Here is a 26,196-nt window from a genome sequence, read left to right on the forward strand (position 1 = left end):
CGATGTTCCGACGTGCCGCCCTGCAGCGGAAGAATAAACGCGCCGATGCTCGCCCGCGAGCCGCGTATACATTCGTTCCTCTTTGTCTCTATCTCTCCTTCCCCCTCCCCTCTCTCTCTCTCTCTCTCTCTCTCTCTCTCTTCGTCTCTGTTTCTCTTTGCGCTGCAGTGCGCTGCGCTGCATTTTTTCCCTAGCGACGCAGTGCAGTCGTTGAAGATTTGTTTTCTATCAACATTAATGTCGATTCTTTTCGTACGCGGGCTAACCATGGGGTAGATTTGTTTTTTTTTCAGATATATGAATTTGTGCTTGCGACGAATAATATTTCTTTTCGTCGCATATTAATAAACGAAAATCTATTATTTTCTTTTAACTGTAAATATATTTGAGCGAAAAATTAAAAAATATGTTTTTCTAAGAAATTTTACTATAAATTAACTCTTGATTAGATTCATATATGAAAGTGTCGAGAATATCGGTAGCATACGGGTCTGATAGTATTAGTTTCCGGTAGAGATATTATGATGTATGTATTTATTATATATACAAACAATAATAATAATAATAATTTTTATTCGAAAATATGATTCTTCTGCAGAAGTAATTTTGTTTTTATGATTTATCAAGATTTCTATTTACGTAATTGTTTCAGATGAAAACCACAATTAAGTTCCATATTTCTTTTAGTTAACACGAAAATGTTAAAAAGAATTTTAAAAGTTTTTTTTTGTATCTTGCTACACATATATATATATATATATATATATATATATATATATATATATTATTATTATTATTATTATTATTATACTATTCTTTCTCACACGACAATAGTGCTATATACTACATGGATGTATTATGTCTATAGGAAAACCTGATTCAATATATAAATTTTTTAATCTTTATCTTTGACCTCGAGTCTCTTATCTCGATCTCAGGTTCAATCGCATTATCGTAGATTTACGCTTTCCGGTCCATCCAGAATTCACTCGTAGATTGATGCGATGCACGATGATGCAGCAGAGTGCAACACAGTCATGCCGCTGTGTTTGTTGGAGATCGAGCGCGGAGTCACGGGGTGTACATACGCGAGCAAATTCTCATGGAAATTTTCATATTCATGTATTCATTGTTTATTGGCGTGTGGTCGCGCGAGAGAGGTGGTCCACGGGAATAGAAAGCAGATAGAGATAGCGAAAGAAAGGAATAAAAAAGAGAGAGAAAGAGAGAGAGAGAGAGAGAGAGAGAGAAAGTTCGGGTGGACGCGATGAACGATGGAGTTGCATTATAGGGGGGGGGGAGAGGCGGGGGGAGGGGGGAGGAGAGAGAGTATGTAAGAACAACAAGGCTGGTAGACAAAGGTCGGCCGTGCAACAATGTTACGCCAGGCTCGTCGCGAACGTAACGACCTGCTCGGAAACTGCCGGCACGGTCGACCTGTAATTGCTCGATCGCTCGTAAAGACCGGAGCGTGCGATGCAGTTTACGATGCAGTTTACGCCGATGGGTCGCGTCGTTCGCGCCAGCCGTGTCGCCGCGCGCATTCCCACGCGTAAGCTGTAAAGTGCGAGCGAAAACGAGTTGTAGTAAGGAGCACGAATAAACCGGATGAATCTCGCATCAAAAGTGGTTTTAAAGATACGACATGAGATTTTCTCTCGCACTCTACTTTGCTCTTTTATATTTTATGTACTGAAAGCGAAAAGAGTATATATACATCTTTCCGGCAGACCAAAGTGTCTAAAAATTAAATAAATATAAAATTATTTTAACAAAGTCATCCCTCAGTTGCGATGTATCGCTACTTGAAAAACAGAAACGTAGATAAGAAATACTTTCACGCGACAATTTTCATGACAGCGTTCCTCAATTAATCTTATCTTACAAAGAGGAAGATCTCTTAGAAAGAAGTCACGTACGACAATCGCGATCGTTCGTATTTTATAATCACAGGTTGCCTGAATCTGCGATCTGCAATTGCTAACTCACCCTCGAGAACAGACGGTACATTTATTTTTCCACGGTAGTTGAGCTTTCACATCGTCTGCATCCCTACATGCCATCCCACCGGCTATCCCGCATAAGTAATCCTCCACCCCGCATAGGTAATTTTCGTGACGACCTCGTAGTCGCTGTCGCCGTCCACGTTTTAATGCCCCTCGACTGAATAAACGCCTATACGCCTCCATACATGACAAATGATGCGAAAATATCTTGCGTGTATATATTATATATATATATATGTATAACTTTGTACATCTTATATGTCCCATTTTAATAGCACAGAAATAATATTGTATATTGTAACGTGTAGAATAAGAGCTGCGCGCGAGAAGACCTGTTCATTCTAAATATTGGTTCGATCAATCGCGATCGATCAACCGATAATTTTCATCGCAACTGGGTAGCATTCTTTTAACTGGACGAATGTCGCACGCAATCAGTCAATTCCAAGCGGCAACCAAGCGAAGTTGAAGGAACGCCTTTACGGTCCGGTGAGTCTGATCAAAAGGATAAAGGAAGAAAGCGAAGTCGAGTGAATCTCACGCGAGCGGACGAATCGGGATGCGATCGTACCGCGAAAACGAATTTACGGAATACGGGCAGAGAAGGGGGACTTCATTCTAATTGAGCCAAGCCGCTCTTCTGGGTCGTGATCAAAACTCCGCCATCCCGAATTTGATCTGCTGAAAGCTTTTTGTAATTGGACGTAATGCCCTCGTTGCTTCGAGAATGCAGATGGAAGGGATAGAAGTGGCGAAGGAGGAACAAGAGTCGGTCGGGAGAAAATCGGCCCGATGAAGAGAAGGATGGAGCAAGTTAGGGGGACAAAGAGAGGAATGCGAAGCGACAGTAAGAGCGAAAGGGATGAATGATCGTCTAGAAGCGGAGACTGTGTTGCGAATTCGATTGTCCCACGGCATTTCCCTCTGCCACGTTTCCATCTTCCTCCCTCCATCATCCTTTCTCCCTAGATGTCTACGGTCTCTGTTTTTCACACATTACCCTCGCGGCGATTCGCGGTCTCAGGACGCCGGTTGCCCTTGCGAAGGGCGGCAAAACGTTGTACTAAACCTCACCAAATAGAGTCTCGTGCCTTCTCGTCGGCAAGGAAGAGAGAGGGGAGTCGGCTTCAATTTTTCGCTCGTTGCACCTGCGGCTTTCGGGGTAACCCTTTCCCGATCGAGGGAACCTGTTCGACAGCCGATCGGCCGTGGCGGTTTGGGGTGTTAAGGGTGACGTGCCCGTACGCACTCGGTACCGAAAAAAATTCACCCTCCGGCTGAGGGTCGACCGCCATCCGAACGAGCTTGGGTCGTACGTGTTGGCATACGAAAGTAGTTAATCGTCTCGTATTTCTACTGTGTACGCTTTTTTTCGATCTGGAGTTTTTATGTAGATTTATGAATTGAATATATTTATTTTGTTTTGTTAATTACTATAATTATATTATAAACAATTCTCTTATAAAATGATTTTATATTAATTTGAATTGAATCTTTCTATTACTCTGTAAATTTATCGTCATTTTTATTCGTTGTTCAATGTAAGATATGCTTTTCCAAATTCTTAATAATAAACTAAGATTTTGAACCCAGACAGTTTTTAATGAAAAAAGTCATACATTTTGATTGTACAAATATAATGATATAACTAAATAACTAAATAATGTATAATATTATGATATATTTCGATTTATTGGAAGATTACAAAAAGTTTTTACAAATTATATTATAATGTTATTTAAAAACAGTAAAGTATAATAATATAAAAATATGAGAAAAAAAACGAACAATTTATAACTTTTGATAGATTATACATGATAGATTATAATCTTAATCACGATACGCGCTGACCGTAGTACTTTTTGTAATCTGACCGCAAATAAATTCTGCACGATGTATCGAAAAATCGTCGCGTAGAAATATATCGCAGGTGGCCGTGTGATTTCTGCGGGACGTGAGATATTATTGGATTGGATATTGCCAACAGGTGATTCCGAAAATAACAATAATTTGATTTTCCGAAAATGTGGGTTATGAGGTCTTGCCGTGGCATTCGACAATGTGCTAATTAAGTATAATATATTTCAATCGTTTATTTCGCTCTAATGAATTCCGCGTTAAGTATTGTATTACATGTCGCGCTTGCGAGAACGTCGAGGTGTATATAATTGCGCAAACTCGACGAACTCGCCATTAATTAAAAATCAAATCATCGCTTACGCGCTCTTAAATTATTTTGCTGTCGCTATTTCAATAATGTGTGACCACTACAAACGTTGTCGGCTATTGAATTTCTAGACGTTTTTGAACATCGTTGATAATTGATTAATTTATAGATTTTTTTTTTTAAGAAAAATATTCACGTATCTAACAGATTCATATATAAAACATCGCAATATCGCGAGATAGTTATTTATAAAAAATGGTTCGAATATGTTTAAAATTGTACATATAATTCCATTTGTAAAATAAGACCTCAGTAAATACATTTTTATATGCTTGATTTATTTTCTCGATTAATTGAGTTAAGGAGAGGCGAGTAAAAGTTTCATTTCCGTCGAAAAAAATTTCGCGCTGGACCCGAGCGTTTCCGTGCGCTAGCAACGAAGCTCCTCGGTCTTCTTTATGCCGTACAACCGAGCCCGACTGCCAGAGAGTTCGCAAATACGAATGTATTTTTAAACGAGCGTTAGTGTCTAATGTTCGTCCACATTTTGCTCTTAATACAGGGTCGTAGGAAGTACCGTGCGAATAAGAGCGCCCGAGAGAAATACACGCGTGTACGTGTGCAAGGGCGCAAGGGGTTTGAGGGGAATGGCTCTTGGAGGGATGGTTGGAGAAGGAGGAGAGGGAAGAAAAGAGAGCAAAAGGAAGAAGAGAGAAGGGAGAAGAGGGAAGCAGTGGATGCTGGGTTTGGTGGCAGAAGCCCCCTTTGCGCTATCTCGGGTAGGGCTGTTTTTCGCGGCTCGCAAAATGGCCGCCGCCCCCACCAAGCTTCTCCACTTGGTTAGAGGGTGTAGAGGGCTCGAATTTTCTCCATCCTGCTCTCTTTATACCATGTTCGTTCGTTCGTTCGTTCGCTCGTTCGTTCGTTCGTTCGTTCGTTCGTTCGTTCGTTCGTTCGTTCGTTCGTTCGTTCGTTCGTTCGTACGTTCGTACGTTCGTACGTTCGTTCGTTCGTTCGTTCGTTCGCTCGTTCGTTCGTTCGTTCGTTCGTTCGTTCGTTCGTTCGTTCGTTCGTTCGTTCGTTCGTTCGTTCGTACGTTCGTACGTTCGTACGTTCGTTCGTTCGTTCGTTCGTACGTTCGTACGTTCGTACGTTCGTTCGTTCGTTCGTTCGTTCGTTCGTTCGTTCGTTCGTTCGTTCGTTAGCGCGCGCTGCTTCGCCATCCTCTTTCGTATCCTCCCGCCACCGCTGTTAGTCTACACCATCGTGTCTCTCTCTTTCTTTCTCTCTCTCTCTCTCTCTCTCTGATCGTCCGGGTTCCATCAAACCCCTCCAACCGCATCATCCATCCCTCCTCTTCGGCTGTTCACCCCTTCCTCCGTACTTCTGACAGGCACCACTGCTGGCGGGAAACGAAATTCAGCCTCTCCTTCTCTCTCATCTCCCTCGTCTTTCTTTCCCATTTTTTTTTCTCCCCTAAAGTTGTCCCTCTCGCGCGCTTACTCTCTTCTACCCCCTTTCTCTTTCTCCTACTCCCCAGACATTTCCTCCTGCGACCACCACTACACGGTGTTCCAGTGAGGTCGCGTAGGAATATTGTTACGTAGAACGGGAATGAAATTTATAACTAATTACGGGAAAAGTTTAGATGACCATCGGGCCGTTCGGTGGCCGGAAAAGGGGTGGCCGCCGTCGGGTGGAGAAGCTAGAGTAAAGGGGACGAGGGCGACACAGGGGGCGGGAGGACGCGCGAGAAATCAGTGGTGAGAGGAAGTTGCTCCCGGTATAGAAACCAAATTACATTAATTAGGGTATTAAGCTCTGGCGTTTTGCGAAAATAAAACACAGGGTAGCGCGGCTTAAGACGGGCGCCCGCGGTTTCGGATTTACATAAAATTCCGCCGCGCATGCACTGCTATTCGTAATTATTTTGCATACGGATAATGCTGTAACTACGTGCGCTCCACGCCGTTTGTTACCACATACAAGAAACGAATCGGGGGAGGATATGTCGGGAATATAAATGTAATAGAACTAATGTAATAGAACTACGCGCCTCGTACAATGCGGCATTATTGCTCTACATATAAGATATTATATATGAAAAAATAATCAATTCAAACTTAATTCACGAATAATAAATCTTAATTTCGAATATTAATTCGTCATTAGAGTATAACAGGACAGATAATTTGGTATATTTTAGATTCTTCAATCAACTCAAGTTGATTAAAGAACTTATTGTTAGCATTTAAATTAAGAACTCTGAGATTCTGGTATATCTGATACAGAATAAAATCGCGAATATAGCGAAAGCATGAAAAAGAAAATAATAAGCTATATTTTTATCTCTTTATGAGATTAATGAAATTATTTTTATAGTTATATATCCGAATATATACTGTCGTTACATTTGTCTTAATTTTTGTTGAAAAAACGATTAGTTGACTCTTTTTAATTTTCTTCATTACTGACGCAAATACGTTATATAACGAATGCAATATTGGTATTCCAATTTGCTATAGAGCTTTCTCATCGATCTTTCGCAGGATGGTTATCGTGGCACAATGAAACGTGCATTAAGTCTGACGTGCGAGTGTCTGCCGTTTGATGGGATTCTAGAGTATGTACTTTGTATTACTGTAAATGTCGCGAAATGTAATTGAAGAAAATCGCTGCTCTACGTGCTTCCATTGTTCTTTTGCAATCAATTTTTAGCGGCCGCTTCCACATTTATTATTATTTATTGTTTTGCTTTATAAATATAAATCCATAAATGTATACTTTTACTATATATGTATGGATTTTATATATCGCATCTTGTAAATATTGACAAAATATTTCTTTTTTAAACAATATTTTTAAAACAGTATTTTTAAAATTGTATTTTTCTGCAAGAGTTTTAAGAAAAATTAATTTTGTAGTACCTTTAATTTTCATTTAAAAAAAAATCTTAATTTTAGTTTTTCGACAATAGCGTATCATTGGCAACGATCTATCCGTTTCTGAGATAAAATATCCGATGACATAGTCAATGTTTTTAGTATCAAATTTTTCTTTTGAAGCTCCAATTACGCAGTGGATGAGCGTTAGCTCGTATTAAGACTGTCATACTGGAAAATTATTCAAGAACATTATGCTTCTCTGCGAAGCTGTTAATCGATTAGTAAATGCTGACGATGAAATTTGATCAGGCATTTTCGATATTGTTAATATTGTTTTCTGTCTGTCTATATGTCTCTCTCTCTCTCTCTCTCTCTTTCTTTCGCTACTTAATTAGTTATTAAAATAAATCCGATTTATAAATGTAAGTTGAGATTTAATGCAAATAAATACGTAGGTCAGTTATGATTTTCAGATTTTATAAACACCAATCATCGATATCATATTTAATTTTAAATGTCTATATCAGGTCTTTGATTATCTCTCATTTATGCTGCACATTTCATGTTAATTTCGTTGATATGATATTATTCTGAGATTGTTGATGGAAGGCTCATCGAGTTTCTCACGAATCCGCGGTATGATTTCGCCTTCGACGACTATGCACTGTGCGAAATTGCGGGAACAGCAGTCGCGCTCGACTAGAAACGCTGCCTAACGAGATTCACGAATGCAATTTAGTACGGCTAAGTGCGGCCTGCTACGAATTACGAATGTGCGCGGAACAGTTCTCGACATACGAACGATCGTTCGCGCGAGAATGGAAGGTAACTTAATCAAGAGTGAGCTGTGCAGCATTGGACTAGGATGATTCGCAATGGGAGAAGGCGGACGAATGTGCGTATAATACGGAAAATTATTTCAACCCGCGCATTTTAATTGTCGCAGATCGCGCGTTTTCGAGCTATATATACAACTTCTCCAAAAGAATCGATTGCAGTTTCTGAGAGAGAGTTTGTGAGATTTTTTTCGATATCGAAAAATCGAGTTGAGTCTCAGTTTCCGCGCAAAGTATTACGATTTTCGTTGTTGAAGCATTTCGCGAGAATTGCACTGGAGAATTTTAATTGGCAGCAATAACGCATTTCATACGAAAATATACGTAGTACGGCATTCTTTTCATTTACAACACACACACACACACACACACACACACACACACATATATGTATATACATATCTATAGTGACACCTGCCATGTAATATTTCTCGCAGATAAAGTGTATATTGACTTTTTGCTGAATAAATAAGGGAAATGTATCAAGATTCAATTTGTCATTTTCAAAATTGATATAGCTATTATATTATTTAACTAATTGTAATTTTTTAAAATTTTTTATTTATATTTTTATTTATATAAACTGTATTATAAAGAAACTGTAGTTCAATGTCAAGTTTGTATAAGTATTAAAAAAATGTTTGCTCGTTTTTTCAAATTTTTTCTTACTTTTTTATTTATTATTACTTTCATGTTATGTAACGTGTTACGTTATAGTAAATCTCTGTTATGCAAGCTAGTGAATTTGTATCACATAGCATAGCTGTTCGATGTGATCGAACTTGCGTTGTGGAAATTTTGGTAGATTTCCGTCAAACCGATCGTTCTCTCTTCTATAACGCGATTTCCCATGACGCATTGCATTGTGCCAATAAACATGTATAAACCGATACTTTCGGTGAAATCTCTATGATTTTTCCTCTAGGGACGATAACGATGCGGTTAGCTCAATCGAATGACGCTACCAATATAAACATTTAGCGCAGCGATTTAGCATCGGAAGAGATAGACGTAGCTGACATTAATCTGAGATGACATTAATGATATGCGCACCGTCATGACAGGTCGTTGAAACACATTTGCAACTGTTTAGTCAAAAATTACAAGAATTATATGTCATTTCAGAGCAAATCAAATTAAGCCAGGTATTTTTATCAATTTATCTTTTTCGATGCTTAATAGCAGACATGAGACAAGACTCTATGTGCTTTCTAAAGAGAATTAATCGATTTTTGTAGATCTCTCTTTGCTATATTGGACTTCTCCGCGAACACATCGCACGTGCCAATAAATCTGCGGAAAGCGATAGCTGCTGGAACAACCTATAAATTTCTCTGAATCCATCCGATGAGAGAAAACGAAACAAGCTGTCAGCTCTACGATACTTTTTTTTTTTTTAAAGTGATAATTACCAGTAGAACTATAATTAAAAAATATTTTTGTTTACACCAACAATCTTTTTTGGGATTCTTTAAAACGTTTTTTTTTTCACTTAATAAATTTTAAAATATGATGCTATTAGAACTTATAATTATTTAAATTGAAATAGAAAATAATAATTATAACAAATAAGTCAACGCAAAAAAAATGTTTTCAATTTTTTTTTACATTTTTGTATAAAATTCTTTGCGATTCACTTTCTTGACTTGGAAATGCCCGACGATTGATTTAGAAAGCAAGTTAAATATTATAATATTTCACTTAAATACCCGTCTCGGTATTTATTACATGCGAGTAGGTCAACGCTTGTGGTGGGCGCGACGGCCAATCTGTCAGACGTCAGTTGGCTTTTCAACCATGAAAGGTTCGATCGTTTCCCGCCAAATTGATCGGCCGGTATACTATAACGTGTTACCTCGTGACGCATCGCGTGCGCCAACAAATGCGGGCGGAACGATACCTTCTGGAACACCCTGTAAATTTCTCTGATCCAGCTGCGGGAGGAAGGGGGTACACGTTGGAGGGGTATCGCGCTCCCAATAGTATTTTTTTTTTACATTCCCCTCTCGCGCTGCTTTCCCCTCCATCGCGAGCAATTCGGGATCCTGACCTCCACCCTCCCAAATTTTTTTCTCCTTCTGAAAAATGAGCCTCCATCCCCGACTTTTTTCCATGTCCGTCTCTCCGCCCGCCTTTCTTCCCACTTCCACGTCGAATGTCAGCTCTCTCGCTCGTTGTGCCTCCGCCTTTCCCCTCGGGAGAAGACCGATGGTACCTCCCTCCCTCGGCTAATTTTTATTTTCCCGCAAGCGGCGTTTTAAAAATTACCCTTCGTCCGTGCCTGTGGCCCCCACATCCCTGACGGATCGCAGTGGTGGTGGGCTCTACTTGGTGGGGATACGTCGTTACGGGTGAAGGGTTGATTCCCCCTGCTGGGATGTACTCGTCTAAAAAAAGCGCAGAAGGGGAAAGAGTGTCGGTACAAGGGAGAAAAATGCGAACAACACATGAGCGAATGAGAGACGAAGATCGCGCGTGAACGTCCCGCAAGGACCCATGGGCCCTTCCGTTCTTTCTCCCTTTTCCTCCCCCATTACGTTTTTCCTTCCGTCGTAGTCTCTACTAGCGAAAGAACGTGATGTATTGCTCCTCTCGCTCATTCCCCGACGTCGTGTTTGGATTCGTTTTTCCCGCCAAATTCCCTGCCTACAAGCTGCTGCCACCTCTCTATGTTTAGTATCTCTTTCTCCCCTTTTTCATTTCACCCTCTTTCGAACATCGTGCAATCGCTTTCTCTCTTTCTCTCTCTCTCTCTCTCTTTCTCTCAATCTCTTTCTTTTCCTCTCTTGCTTGTTTCTCTCTCCATCAGCAAACGATTCACGGTCGTACGGTTTTCTTAGCTTGATTAATTATCGCGGGGGAATGTTGCGATCTGGAAGCAACATTTTTTTCTTCCATTTTATCCACGCGTTTCTCGCGTTTTAGCAACCGCCAGCATCGCGGCGTCGCGTCGCGATGACTAAAAACGACGTAGTTAATTGTAAAGAAGCGCTCGGCCGTGCGTTTCATGAATGAGACGGGCCGTCTTTGGTGGCGTGCGCGACGAATAAATTGAGCTTTTAATTACGCCGTAAGCTGTAAGCGTCCTACAGAAAGGCGGTGCGATGTGTACGCGCGTCTGTTCGCCCGCCCGGGCTCGCATTTCGGGTTCCTTTGACGATGAGGGCGACCGGTGACACTCCTCGGTGAAATTGCAAAAGCGGAAACGGCAGCGTCACGGACGTTTGCGTGATGCAAGAATTTTCATCACCAAAGTTCCTTTGCCTTTCAGAGCGTGCACTCTTTTATACTCGACATATGCACGCTCTGCGTAAACTGCTTTATGTTAAAATTTCCTTGGCGTCGGTAATTGGAATATCAGTCTGTATAAATAGTAACGGACGGCGAAAAAAAATAATGATATTTTACATTCTCAAAATAAGTTTGCTGGAAATATTTGTTGGAAATCCGAAAATCTATTAAAACGAGAGATACAAATGTACTAGTTACAGATAATGAATAAAGTTATTTCACGACACGTGTATATGTTCTACGCAAAATAACATTACTTGCGTCCCCTAAATAGCGCTTATTTTTACATATTTTTACATAAATATTTTGATTAATTCTTCAATTCTATGTACATTGAGCATATCGAATCATCGAGTCAATTTGCAAAGGTTAAATATTGATTATTTCCTAATTATTATTATCCTAATTTTATATTAGAATTTAATCATGCTAACCATGACATGATAATAATAATCGTACGTTTATCTCGCGCAGAAGTTGTTATATAGTTCTTCTTCAGCATCCAAAGCTCGGTTTACGAAATGGAAAAGAAGCACACGCGGTCTTTCACATCCTGGCGCGATTCGCCTTCGGATGTTCTCATCCGGAGACGAAACGGCGCAGACAGATTAATGGGAAAAAAGAGTTTTTCGGTTGTTTCCGAAGGCAGGTCGCGCGCTCTCCCGAGCGAATAATTCGGAGGATGAGATAATTAAAATGGGTCCGCGGAAAACCTGTCAGCCGTGGCGGACAGATAGGTCGCGAAAGCGTGCGCGCGCGCGTCCACTCGCGCTCGCGCGCTCACACGCCCGCATCTCTAGAACGAAATTATTCTATGAATGCTGATCGCCTCGCGTAACGCGCATTATGCAAAGCGCGCCGGCTGAAAGTGACAATTTTTACGTTTTCCGAGTGGCCCGCCGACTCGTCGGTCCGTCCGTTCGTTCGCGACAAAACGTGGAATTTCCATTAGGCGACAAGGAGCCTTTCGCAACCAGCGGCGTTTTTTTCCCTTCCCACGCCAAGCGCTGTCCTTTCGATCCATACCTTCAAAGATATCACCAGTCGCTATAGATCCAATAATCTATGGATATCACCCTTGAGAGTATGGAATTTTGCTCTCATGTCAGTCATTTTTTGCGCTCTCTCTCTCTCTCTCTCTCTCTCTCTCTCTCTCTCTCTCTCTCTCTCTCTCTCTATCTTTCTCTCTCTACGGTCTATAGTCTATATGAATACATAGGTTAGTGATAAATTAAAAGAAATTAGAGTATTTATTTTCGGTAGTCATTTTAATATAAATTGCTCGTAATAAATTTCAGTAGTAAAAAATAGGGAAAAATAAGTTTAATTTTTAGATAATAAAAATTTAATTTTTAGTTAAAGTGTATTTTCAATTAAATTATGGTACGAAGTTTAAATACTTAATATTGAAAATTTAAAGGTAATAAAACAGTGTTTAATCGTGTTTGTGCTAAAATAAATTTGAAATAAATGTCCATTAAATACGTGATAAAAACAATTGGTTAACTGACACACACAGACACACACGCACCATGTGTGGCTTTGTTTTTAATTACTCTTTTCCTAAAGATCATTAAGTTAATCGTGTAATTAATTATTTATCGACGTTTGTTAAAAGCGATAATAACGCGTTGCTAAGAAAGAAACGAACGGGGAGGAGGGAGACAGCGATTAACCGTTCTCTAAAATTTCAACTTCCACGTAAAGTCGCTCCGAAATTAACGACCCTTTGTCCTCTCGAAATTTCCCAAGGCTCGTTGTCTCAGCAAGATCAGAATTCCACGAGGGCTCAGGGATGCACGCAAGAGTGACGGTGCCCTCGCACTCCACTGGGAGAATATTTTCGGCGGAGAAGGCGAGGTCGGGAAAGGGGGACGCTTTTCCACGACGATAGAGGGTAGTTTAGTTTCCACGGCGGCGCGAGAGGTTCGCGGGACGCAAGGATAGCGGCGGGGATCCAGAAGGTGCCCCACTCCAGGATAACGGTCCAATCCGGACTCACCGCACTTTTTACCCACCTTTCCACCATCACCGTTGACGGCGCTACTGCGCCGCCACCCTCGCGACCAGCGCACTTCGACGTATGTATTTTTCCCCTCTGAGGTCGCACCAGAGTGGCTTTCCGCTACCGAACCCCCGTCCTCGTCATTCTCCCTCTTCCCCACCGCCCTGTTGTCCCCTCGCACGCCGGCTTGTCGTTTCGCCATCGTAGGGGTGGAAAAGGGGTTCGTAGAAGGGGTTCTCGGTGCAGGGGTGTGCGCAGTACGCAACTTTTACGCGGGCGATGGCGTCGTGTGCCGAGGATCAATTTCGGAACAACATCCCTTAGACTTTCAAGGCTTCTGAATCGATTCAAATTCTGCCTCGCGCCGCCACCCTCGTCGTAACTTTACCCCGTTTCTTGTCCGCGACGTCCTCGTTCCGGCCTGTCCCGCGCGAAATATTCGTCGGCCGTGCCGACGTTGCTTCTTTTTTTTTGTATTTCTTGCCCCGACATTGTCCCTCTATTGGGGTTAACCTCCGGTACGTCGACGGAAATCAATGATAGGTTCATACGGTCACGCGTATCATATACGCCACATACGCCGTTACTATCCAGTTTTTTTTTTTTTTTATTAAGATGCAAGATATGTTCCGATCTAGAGATAAGACTAGTTGAAAATTTCATTTTGCCATGTAACATTTTTGTGGCATTGTGATATTAGATAACTGATTTTTAATTTTTGACACGTCCAGTAAATAATAATCGCTTTTCATATATTTTTCTTTCATATATTTCTATAATTTAATTGTCTTGAAAATGGACCTTTGACAATACCAACGAAATACATACATAATAAAGTATAATAATACGATTGGAGAAAAAAAGTATCATATGTCTACAAAACTACGATCACACTCGGTATATTTAAATTATAACGAATACTAAAAACTTAAAGTTTTATTTAAAAAATTATTCTATTCATTCATATTAATATTCATTTTATTTAAAATATTGTTTAAAATATATTTTTCTCTATATATTTTTTACTGTTTTGTTTGCTTTTGTATTCCTGCGTTCTTTATTTGCTACATTTAGTGGAAATCTCTTTAAGCTTATCTCGTTATTTCTGATCCTTGTTAGTTGGAAAGCTTCACGTCTGGTCAGAAAGACATGGCTTTCAAGACTTTTTTTTTGGTGCTTGCGAAGAAACTTGCCACATTTTTCTTGTCGTCCTTGATCCTATAGTCCACCCTGTTCCCTATGCGCCTTCGCTAGGGGTAGCCTTTTCCACAAAAATCAATGATGGTGTCACGCGGTTAGGGTTATCACGCCCTTTTTTTTAACTGACAATCTCCTTACCAGGAATATCAACTCATCAAAAATATAGCAATTAACAGAAATTTAAATATAAAAATTAACGCAAGTTTTTATTGATATTTAGTTTGTTAATACTAATGTAAAAATAATTATCATTTTATTGATAATAATTCTAACTATTTCTATATATATCTCTACGTAAGTAGAGACTTACTTATTTATTTAAAATGTGATAGAGAAGATTATATTAGGAAATTTTGATATAAAGCATGTATCTTAGAATAGTAGTCATCAGGGTATTCGTGAATAAGAGAAATATCGAATAAATTAATTATTCCGATAGAATTTACGTGTAATCGATTTGTATATAGATGAAATTGAATTCTGGCGTTCGAGCTTAACTTTTATTAGCTTTTAAGAATAATACATTTTTCATCGATAATACGATGTTAATCAAGTGATCTTTTATTTTAAGGGTTTAATTACAAAAGTAGTTAATATTAATTAGCTCGTTTTACAACTGAGAAAAATATACACTTAAATAATTTATGTAATTAAATATTTCCAGGCTGATAGGAATGCGATAAAATACTCAACATATGAGAACTTATGCGATATAATAACGAGCATACATTTATATATTGTAATACGTTTCTATTAACGTCTTGGATATATATACATATGCGAGTATATTAACAATTTTAACTTGATGTAATTTTAAAATTATAAAATTATATGTAAAATGTTGGTTAATAACTAAATATTTTTGAATAGCATTAATATTCCTGCGGTAGCAATGCAATGGTAGTGCATATTTGAAATAATTGTAGTGTGCTCTCTTTCTCCCTCTCTCTCTCTCTCTTTCTCTCGTGAAATATACATATAAAAGAAGACAATCGTCTTTTTAATGAAAATTTCTATTTTATGATTTTATACAGTAGATTGTAATGCATGATTAGGTTTCCTCTGTTAATAACTCGCATCTTTTTTGTATTTTTTTTTTCCTCCAAAAACATTTTTTCGTCGATTCGATTTTAAACGCAAGGCGTAAGAACCAACACGCGTAGGATAAGTATTCGCCGTCTCCATTTACATCGGTTCCTTGATACCGCCAGCGGCTGGCATTAGCGGCAGCGACGGCAGCACCCTTTTTCCACCCTACCCTCGGTCCCCCCGCTACCCCCGTTGCCGACCCTCTTACGGTTTCTCTTCTCTCTACACACGCCTACCTGCCTCTTCCTCTATCGCGGCGCTCTCTGCGTGCTCTCGCGAAAATCCTCGCGATAAATTATGCCGCGCGGGAGGGAAATAAATGACCCACCCTCGCCGGCCCTTCTCTACCTCACCCCCGCCGTCCCCGGTCGGTCGTCCCGAACTTCAATCCCCAGCGTGCACGGAGAGCCGGGTCCCCGCCATCCTCCTCGGCCGTCCTGCCTCGGTCACCGTCACTGCCGCCGCCATCCTCTTCCACCTCCGCCTTCCTGTTCCTCTACCTATGTCCACCGCGTAACGCTCTCGCCGGCCTTCCCTCCCCCCGGTCGTTCCACCATCTCTCCGCCGCCTCCTGCCTCCTGGACCAACGACCAGGCGACGGTACTACGAGGAAAGCCGGCTTTAAAATTATAATGGCACGCGCAATTTTGATAACCGTCGCCCGAACCACTACCATCTCTGGCTGGCACTACTACTACCACTATGAGCGTCGTCCGCGCCACTGCAATGCCACCGACTACAAACGCTATACGCTTTTCCTCCCAGTCCGTTTGATATCTCACTGCACGTATCGCGAGGTCTTTGTACGGCTCTGCCATAGATGTAAGGAACGGATTATGTGAAGATATAGCCGTACTGAATAGCATTTAAGTTGACATTCGACTATGTATGTATACTTCTACTTTATATGATAGAAAAAAAAAACTTTTAAAAATGTCCTTTTATATTCTTACTTCTGCTACTGTTTTTTAATAATAAATTAATATTACTGTATATATATATATATATATATATATATATATATATATTGTATATAACTCTAGTATTTTTGAAAAGTTAATGTTTCGTTCTACTTACATTTTTAGAGACTGAGATCAAATAAAATACACAACTTGGTCAAATTAAAACGAATATCATTTTAATTATATAAATTTTTTTTCTTGGTAATTTTTTGTATATTAAGATGTACAAAAATTTAAGAAACACACGCAGCAGTACTAATAATTCCAATATTAGAAATCTTAATACAGTCTTAAAGTTTAATGGAATTGATAAATGTTTTAAAAATCATCTTCTTGTTTATATATTTAAAATGAAATGTATTGAAGCCAAGCGACTGTAAACGTTCAATTGGTCAAGTTAAAGTATGCTAACATTTTTTTGCAAGAAGTTGCTCGTTTCCTTCCAGGAATAACGTAGCCGTTAAAGCGATATTGCATTCGCGAGATATATTAACGTGGTGCACTATAAAGTTCTCTTACCCCGACTCCGTGACCCGCACCACCCTTCCTCTCTCCCGACCCATCGCGGTTCCGCAGCGCCTGCCGGTGACCAGCGGGGGCAAACAATGGCGCGACGTCGAGCACGAGAATGGCTCCGCTTTTGTAGCCGGAAATTGTTTAAGCTTTTGTTATTTTGCGGCTTCTAAATCTCAGACGTCAGCCGACATCCTCGGTCAGGCTATAACTTGCCGAGGCAACTCCTACGGGATGGCGATGATGTCTTCCTTTCTCTACTTTTGGGACTTACCGCACTTATCCCTTAACTCTCGGGGTACTAAGCTTCTTTTCAGTTATATTAGTAAGGGAAGTAGACATAAAAGAAGACATAAAGAAAATATAAAGAATATTTCGTATTACAATAAACTGAACGACTTATTGTCATTAACTTACAATTATATGTATGTATGCGCAAGATTACACGTGAAAATATAAAGTAATGATCAATAGAATAGAATGTCCATTAAAATAATGTTGCAAATACTTTACACTAATATTTATTGTATTTTTATAATATATGTAAATTATACAGTATATTTAATTGTGGATAAAAAAAATATAAATATCCACACACACACACACACACACACACAGATCTAGATGTTAGTATATGTATACTACAAAATTCAATGCAGAGTAAAACTATTTTGCACGAAATGATTTTAATTCAAGAGATGATTTTAATTTTAGTAGTGGTTTCATGTTTTAGAATTAATATTTAAAAATTTAATTGAAAACTAAAATTACCTTAATCGCGTTGCCTTTGCTTTGTTGTTGATTATGGAAACGGAAAATATAATCGACAGTGACGGATTTATGATACGCGGCGATTCTGTGCGCATTCGGTCCTGTTTCAAGAGCCCAATCATTTATCTAAATAAACTGTGAAAATCGGAATAGACGCAGGGAGAAATGCAAAAAAGATTGAATGTACGAATATAATTAATTAAGTAATAGCGAGCTTCCTCTCCTGCAACCAATTATTTTTTGTTTCTTGATTTCGCCAGTCGTCGCATCTCTTTTTATCGTGAACAATTCTCTACGTACTGCACGTAATTATACATTGCATGATAATAATTTTGTGGAAATGTATTCTCTCGTGCCTATTTTTGTTGAACGTCTACCGCCATTTTTGCCTTGTACATATATTCTCTTTATGTGCAACGTAAATGAATACCGTTTCGTGCTCGCACAGGCGCGCGCGAGAAATAATATTGTTTGACGCACCGCTCGCGCGGAAGAGGAGACGGACGTACGACTGCGTAATTACAATTTGCTAAAAATACATTCTTCGTGTCCAAAATCAAAGACGGCTCATTTAGTCGAACCGTGCGCGTCTCGACATTGTCGCAAAACACAGAGTCGGCGATTTTTTGGTCGTCATGACTCGTGCGCATCTCGTTAGTCGCGTTACATGGCCGCGAGTTGGTGCTAGCTAAAGCTAGAGCGAGCTAGAGTTATAACTGCTAAAACACAGGCGTTATGGAGCTTTTTAAGAAGAAATAATTAAACTCGGAGTACACATGCCCGTCAGAACATCATCAGATCGCACGGAGACGAACGCCAACTCCAGTCTCTATACCTATTTTCATTAGCGACGAGGGAACTGTTTAACGTTCTACGGTAGATATTTATAAAGCGAGCGTCGTCGCCTCTTCGTCGACCCTTCGTACCAGGCGGTAGTGCGCGGACTTTTGGGGTGGTCGGTGCCCACCTATCGACCCTCTCAGCTCTCCTGGTTTCCCTCTCGCTCTTTCGTCGGCGCTTCTCTCTTTCGGCCCTCGCCCCTCGCCTCTTTCCCCTCCTCGTGTGTTCCCCCCCGTGTTCTCCACTCTACCACCGCTTTTTCTCTCCCTCGACCCCTCTCATTTTCCACTCCTCGTCCTCTCTCTTCTCGTGGCAAGCGACCGATCTTCGTCCGCAGACACGAGAAAAAAGTGCGCGACCAGCGACGGAGCGAGAGGGCTAGAGAAAGGGGTGAAAGGGTGGCCGGAGAGAGCCGGTGAGATACACGCGGCGAAAAACGGAAGGAGAAAGAGATCCCTGCGCCCGCGTTCGCGCCCGCGCCCGCACCCGCGCCCGTGCCCGTGCCCCGTGCCCGTGCCCGTGCACACATACAACTGTGCGTGCACACACGCACACATCCTAATTTTAGCCGGCATTCGGCGCAGCTGTGGCACCCACATGTATCGTGCGGGCTCGAAACTCCGAAATTTCGTGCAAATAGCACGGGAAGGAAGCCGTCCCTGATTAAACCGGTTATTTCCTAGGGAAAAAAAAGGCGCGGGGAGGCCAGGCGAAATTTACAGGAAATCGGGTTATTAGTCACCGGTACGTTGGCGAAAGGAATCGCGCATGCGGAAGGGAGATAGAACGCACCGTGCGATTTTAATAAATTCGTTAATTAGGGGAATCGCGACCGATTCGGCTTTTGTCCTTATCTTCCCTTCCGATCGCGTGACCGTCGCGCGTTATCGAGTGCGACGTTGGAGAATAGTAGTTTTTTTTTTTTTTTTAATTAATTTGTGCGCATCACGTGCTGAGATTATTAATTGGCAGCGCGAGACAACCTAAGCTTGCCGTGTAACTTTCACGCGCGTTTAACGTACCGCCGAAGCAATTTTGGCCGGCGGTTTCTATTTGGACACTTTATGAGGCCAACACGCTTCACGTTGCAGTTTCATCATGTATCACGACGTTTATTGCGTGGAATTTCAAATTGGTATAAAATGCACGCGATATTACAGTAATATTGGCATTCTTGATGATGACGTAACAAAAGAATAGCTTTTCATTCGTCGCCACCGATGCTGGGAAATAAAATTAATTATTAATGTAGCAGGAAGAGTACAGTGATTTTTTTTTCATATTAATCGCTGCAATATATTGTTTATCGAGTAAAGTTTATTAAGAGTTTGTAAATGTGCAAATTATTTCGCTTCAATTAATTGGAAATATTTGATCTATATATTTGTAGTATTTTATTCTTTAAAACAACTTCGATAAGAGAGATATCTTTTAAAAAAAATTATATTATAGTTTATTGATTTGTAAGAAATTATGCAAATGTGAACTTCTTAATAACAGCTTAAGTGATCATGCATTATTTGCATCATGCATTATATTTGCCTGCTTCTTTATATTCTCGGCAAGTGGAGCCGTTCTATACGAGAAGCTATTGTTAAACATGAATCGACGAAAATGCGTAGTACATTTCTGTGAGTTAATTTTCCGTATACCGCCTGTATCCTGATGAATTTTCCAAAGAGATTCATAGCGAACTTCCGGGCACGATGCTATGCAAGTGCGTATTCATTACGCAAAAATTACAACGACGCCGTCGGGAATAACAGCTCTTTTTCCATGTACGCGAGTCTGCAAATACTAATTCATTACAAATGCTAACTAAAGATAGAAAATCGCATGGATATTGTATGACTGAGAACTCGATTTCCTAGCTATCATTAAGATTATTTCTGTGTCAAATCTATTTTTATTAATTTTATTAATATGTATGCTACAATCGCAATATATATACATATATATATATATATATATATATATAGAGCGTTCAAATAAATTATTTTTTACTTGGCGATAAATAGCGTTTTGATATCAATAGAAGTAACTTGTACTAACTATTTATACTGTATACATTTTTCGGGTTTATAACGTGGCTATGTTTTGCTATTCTTGTTTTGGATTACTTAGGATAAAAATAAATAAGTTCGAGCAAAAGTTCTGTAAAAAAGACAAAACTAGTCTCTCTAAACAAGCGAGAGTTGTTTATACAATCAGTTTTGTAAAAAAAAAAAATACAATAAATATTTTTTATAACTATTTAAAAAATTTTAGAATTTTGCGTTTTTTTGGATATTTGTGTGTAAATTTCAAAAGTACTGTATTTCGAGAGAAATACTGTCTATATTTAATGAGCAAAAAAAAAAGAGCAAGATCAATCATTATAAAGTGTATTTTGAACATTTATAATTTAAATTTTGACTTTCTTATTTTAACTTATGTTAAAAGATATATGAAAATTACCATAATGTGAATTCAAAGAGAGCTGCTCTGTTATAAAATTTTTTATTCACTTATTCGGAATCGCAACGTGGAAATACATGTAGTTGCATATTAATATATATTCTATTAAATAAGTATCTCTAATTGTGCCTCTAATATCGAGTCGAGAACGACATTAGTACGACACAAGATGTCATCCGTGTATAATTGCTAGTATTATGGCACGCACATATTTTGATCGTCGACGAGTGTTCTTTGTCACTCGAAAAGCAGTGGTCTAGGTGTTGTCTCTAGCGGAGCCTCGCAATTAGCCTCGCGATCGCCGGTCGTCACATGGAGGGATTCTCACGTGGCAGTCGGTCAGGGCCGTGGAGCACGCGTGGGCCGTCGACAAAAGGGGGATACCCCGATGGAAAACGAAAGAGCGATATCTGTCGGACGATCGGATGCCGGTGACGGGGTAGCGAGGAAAAGCGCGGACATCGATGGCGAGGGAGGGTCGGGTCGATGATACAGAGGGGTGAGAGTGCAGTTTACCTATAACCCATAAATCGACCCCACTTTTCTATTAAGAGACGCACGATTGACTTGCGTTGGTCGGCTTCCTTCTCCCCTCTCTGCCTACCGATATAGCCGATGCGCCTCTTCCAACTCTTCTTTTTACTCTTCCCACTTTTCGGTCCCCGCTCTACGACCGACACCCGACACCCTTCTCCCTTCCCCTAATCAACCTGCTTGACACTCCTCGCCCCCGCTGTCTCGTTCGTCCCATCCCCACCTGGCCGTTGCATCCTGCGCAAACCTCGTTCAATCCCCTACCAACCTGTTCGTCGTCGAGTTTTTATCCGTGCGCGAGGAGAAGCTCGGAAACATGACCAGCACCGTATCGACGAAGGGGAAAATCAAAGAATTGCGATTCTTCTTCTCTTCGTAGCGCCGCGACGAGCCGAGCCGAGCCGAGCCGAGCCGGCTGATTCCCGACGTTCACCGTCGATCGTACGTTTCTTCATTCGGCCGACCGCGATTACATCGGCAAAATAAATGGACCGGACAGAGAAGGGGTTAAGGCAGAGATTTACGTGTAATTTTGATGATGGCATTAAATTCTTTTAATCTCTCCAATTTACCTTTCACGCTGAAGTAATCAAAAAGTTTGAAGCAATAACAAGATAAACACTTACGGTGTTATATAAGAAGGGAGTCTTTCTCTCTCTCTTTTATAGCTGATATTTTTTGTAAGACTTATTTATATATAGTTACCTTCAAAGAGCAATATCATCATTTCTTTCAATTTTCACCATATTGCCTAAGATTAGACTAATTATATCATTTAATTATTTTAAAGAAATAAATTAGATTCTAAAATATGAATTCATAAATTTTGGATTTCAGATCGTAATCACTTCGTAAGACTAAATAACATTCCATTGTATTTTCCTTAAGTTTTGCATGATTTAGTCAGTTTTTCCTAAAATTCGCAAATTCAAGTTAGGTTTCTCTTTTTCAGCATGATTATAACTTCTTGACATTTAAATAATCTCGGGACGTTTTGATGAAAGCCAGTACAATAGATACACCGCGCATTGCTCGTTCGTGGATGGACAACGGGAATCGAAATGGAAATCCAGATGTAATTACCAATCCGCGATATAATCATCACGAAGCTTCACGTATTAGCCCTTTAAATTTCGTCAAATCGCACCGATGTGCGAGGGCGCAGCAGAGAGAAAGAGACAAACGATCGCTCATACGGTTCTATAATTCAGGGGGTTATGAGCATTTGTACAGAGCAACGCAAACCGGGCCGCTCTTGATAAATGTAGTTAGTTTCGCTCGTCGCTGATAAACATAATTAAAGTGTAATCTTCCCTAGCGTATACGCCAATGAACGGCTATCTTCTAATATCGATGTGTTTGATTATCCATCGCGATATTCCTGCAGATGTTTATCTTATCAATACATATCACGAGTGCGCGCGCGCGCGCGCGCGTGTGTGTGTGTGTGTGTGTGTGTGTGCTTAAAAATTCAATTCGTATATCTTCGTATGTTTAACAGTTCTCTCAAATCACCCTGATATCGTTCGCGTGATATTTTCAGAGATTTGCAAAAGAATCTTCGCACTCGCAGCTCAATCGTACTTCTTGACCGATAATTTATCGCAGTCATTCACACAAATATGCATAATGTAACCTACCATCGAATAATTAAGTGAAAATTAATAATGTATATTGCGCTCTATATGAATACGTAGTTATATCCCATATTATACCGTCTTTTATGCGCATTATATTATTATTTTACACGCTAGGTTGTATTCTGATTTACATTAAATACCGCGAGATGTTTCATGGCATGAGATAATGTGCGGAACGTAAAACTACGAGCTAGTTTCATTCGTAGTTTGTTGACATTTTCTGTTAATTTCAATTAATTATATCTGATAATTTAATAGCGTTTAATAAATATCTTAAAATTCCATAATTATTTGTAATATGAATGATGAAATTAATATAATAGTATATACGCGCGCGCGTATATATTCTTTGACATCTCTGATACTCTTCTTAACAGAATTTATACAATGATCATTGAAGTCGCTGAAAGTTCATTGGAAACTAAATAAATTAAAAATCAAATGCTCTCAGCACTAAATATTATTTCTTAACTAAATATTACGTACATTTGCGACTCAGACTATTTTGATTCAACAAAGAATTTTTATATGGACTGGATTTAAAGCGAAACGGATGTTACGTTTTACGGACACGATACGTGCTCTATCGAATGTACGTTACGTATACATGCATATTGATACATCGACTAAATACCTCTACCGATTATACTTGACTAATGCGTAACCTTGGTATACATCTATTAGTTACAGATGACCGCGCTAAAATACCGTAATCCATTTAAAGCGGTCAGTAGTAAGTTTGGCGTGTTTCATTGATCAGGCGTATCGAATCGTCATATGTTATTGATCAAATATTCACCGCTGACATTTGATCGTTGAGAAGGGTAGTTAGCTTGGCAACATTTCTCAAGCTTAATTGAAGGTGCAAACATATGTTCAGTCAGATACATAGCAATGTATAGGACGTTGTGCCGCGTCTAAACGGTGTAAGGCAGTAAACTGATCGGTAATAATTTCGACGCGTCTCATTAAGCATCAGGTATAATCGATCGTCAAACAGCGGCCGTGTAAACACCCGGCCGAAGACGGGCGCATACATTACGCGCCTCAAGTATCGCATATAGTACCGAACGTATCGCGTCGTAGCCGCGGGGATGGAAGTGAAGGGGAAGCTGGTCGGAGGAGGGGGATCTCTTAAAATACACCCCTGGGGCGAAGTCGAGGAGAGCGGCAAACGTGCGAGCGACGGAGACAACCGACGCCAGATCGACGTCGGCGGCAGAGTGGAGGCGGAGGGGCGGCCGGGACAAAAAAAAAAAAAGGGAGAGAAAAAAAGAACGGAGGAAAGAGGAAGGACGGAGGGGAAAAATGAGGGTGCGCGAGAAAGGGGGTTGAGGCGCGAGGGGAATTCTGGCGAAAAAGACGCGGGGGTCGCGGAAAAGGGTGCCGCCCCAGCGACGAATTTTCGGGTACGCGGCCATTGTGACGCGGGGGCGTGGCCGCGCAGACGCTCGAAAAGAAAAATCGACGCGGTCCGCGGGGATGAAAAGCAGCGCGCGCGCCCCGCGACGGCGGCCTAGCGCAAAAAAAAAAAAAAAAATAAAAAAAAAAAAAAAAAAAAAAAAGAGAGAAAAGAGGACGGTTAAGAGGGCCAGAAAGAGGGAGGAAAATGCGCACGGCCGAGATTCTGCGCCGCGGCGCGGCGGACCGCGCAAGCCTCTCTCGCGAAAATCACCCCCTCTCTTTCTTTCCCTCGTTCTCCTCGTTTTCCCGATCCCCCGACGCTACCGTTTTCTCCACCTATCTCTCTTCTACGCGCTCTTTCTCCGCTCGCGACTGACTTCGTTCTTTGTCCCGCTCTTGCTTTGGCACTTTTCGCGCTCCTCCGTTCCCCTTTCGTCACGGTAACCACCCCTTTGGTGCTTCTCACGAGTCCTCTCCTTCTCCGCGTTGCCGGCTAGAGTACCGGAACAGGAGCGTCGGCGCGAAGGGGTACGCGGAGGGAAAAGGGGATTAGCGAGGAACACAAGGAGGTAGAGAGGGACGCGCGGGGGAGAGGACGACGGTGGCGGGACTGGTTGTAGGAGTACGTAGAGCGGGCAGCATCAAAATTATTTTCCAGCGAGCACCACCGCCGGCGCGGTACCACCCCGAAATTTCAGCCCTTTAATTTCAGATGGTATGATAATTCGCGGCGATATTTCACACAAGTCTGGAACCTGGCTCAACGTGGATTTTATTGTGGCTGTAAGAGGGGGAGGAGGGAGGAGGCGGGAAGGACCGCGCACGGGACGCAAAATTTCTCGGAATTACCAAAAAGGCCCTACGAGAAGGGACGGTCGGTGAAGTTGTTAATTAATCTAGGCGTCTGGGCCGTGCTCGTGGTCGACCGATCTCGCCCTATGTCAAATTGAATACGCCTTTTCGGTGCGTCGTGAATGTCGGAGATAAACGAGCCGCATGAGAAAGTTCTTCTCTCTCTCTCTCTGTTACGATTCCTGATATAACATTTACAAACTTTGGTCCCGAAATTATTAATTTCGCTAATAAATTTTCTTTTAAAGAAAGCAAATTACTAAACTTAAACGATAGGATATTGTAATTAACGCAAAATGTTTTGTAAAGGCTTTTAGTGGTAAACAAATGAAAATTGCTGATTTTCCAAGAGACGTGCAACGTAAAAGCGGTAACCAAACAATATTGTAATGATTCATGCAGAATATTAGTGTATATATATATATATATATATATATATATATATATATATATATATATGTAACATGAGAGAGAGAGAGAGAGAGAGAGAGAATAATAATTTCACTCCCATACTGTGTTATAATTATTAGATCTTGCGGCGATTATTCATGATTTCATTTGAAATTTATCGTAATAGTAACAATAGTAAAATCTGCTAAAAGGCTTCCCAAAGAGAGAGAGAGAGAGAGAGAGGAAACGATATACACCATTATAACATAATTCACATACAATAATTAAAGTTGTAGTAAATGTGCTTATGGCTTTATCGAAATATGCGACAATTCGACCAATAAACACTGATTT

At 40.5% G+C, this 26,196-nt stretch overlaps 1 long non-coding RNA gene and 1 pseudogene across 3 annotated transcripts in view; one reads left to right on the top strand and one right to left on the bottom strand.

Moving 5' to 3' along the window:
* Positions 1 to 26,196, bottom strand: part of LOC140665400 (uncharacterized) — a 197,864-nt gene that overhangs the window by 93,495 nt on the left and 78,173 nt on the right. The gene's annotated exons all lie outside the window — the stretch shown is intronic.
* LOC140664447 (uncharacterized) overlaps positions 1 to 26,196 on the top strand; it is a 28,684-nt pseudogene that overhangs the window by 1,128 nt on the left and 1,360 nt on the right.

This window comes from Anoplolepis gracilipes, chromosome 4, assembly GCF_047496725.1.
Source record: "Anoplolepis gracilipes chromosome 4, ASM4749672v1, whole genome shotgun sequence".
NCBI classification, from domain to species: Eukaryota; Metazoa; Arthropoda; class Insecta; order Hymenoptera; family Formicidae; genus Anoplolepis; species Anoplolepis gracilipes.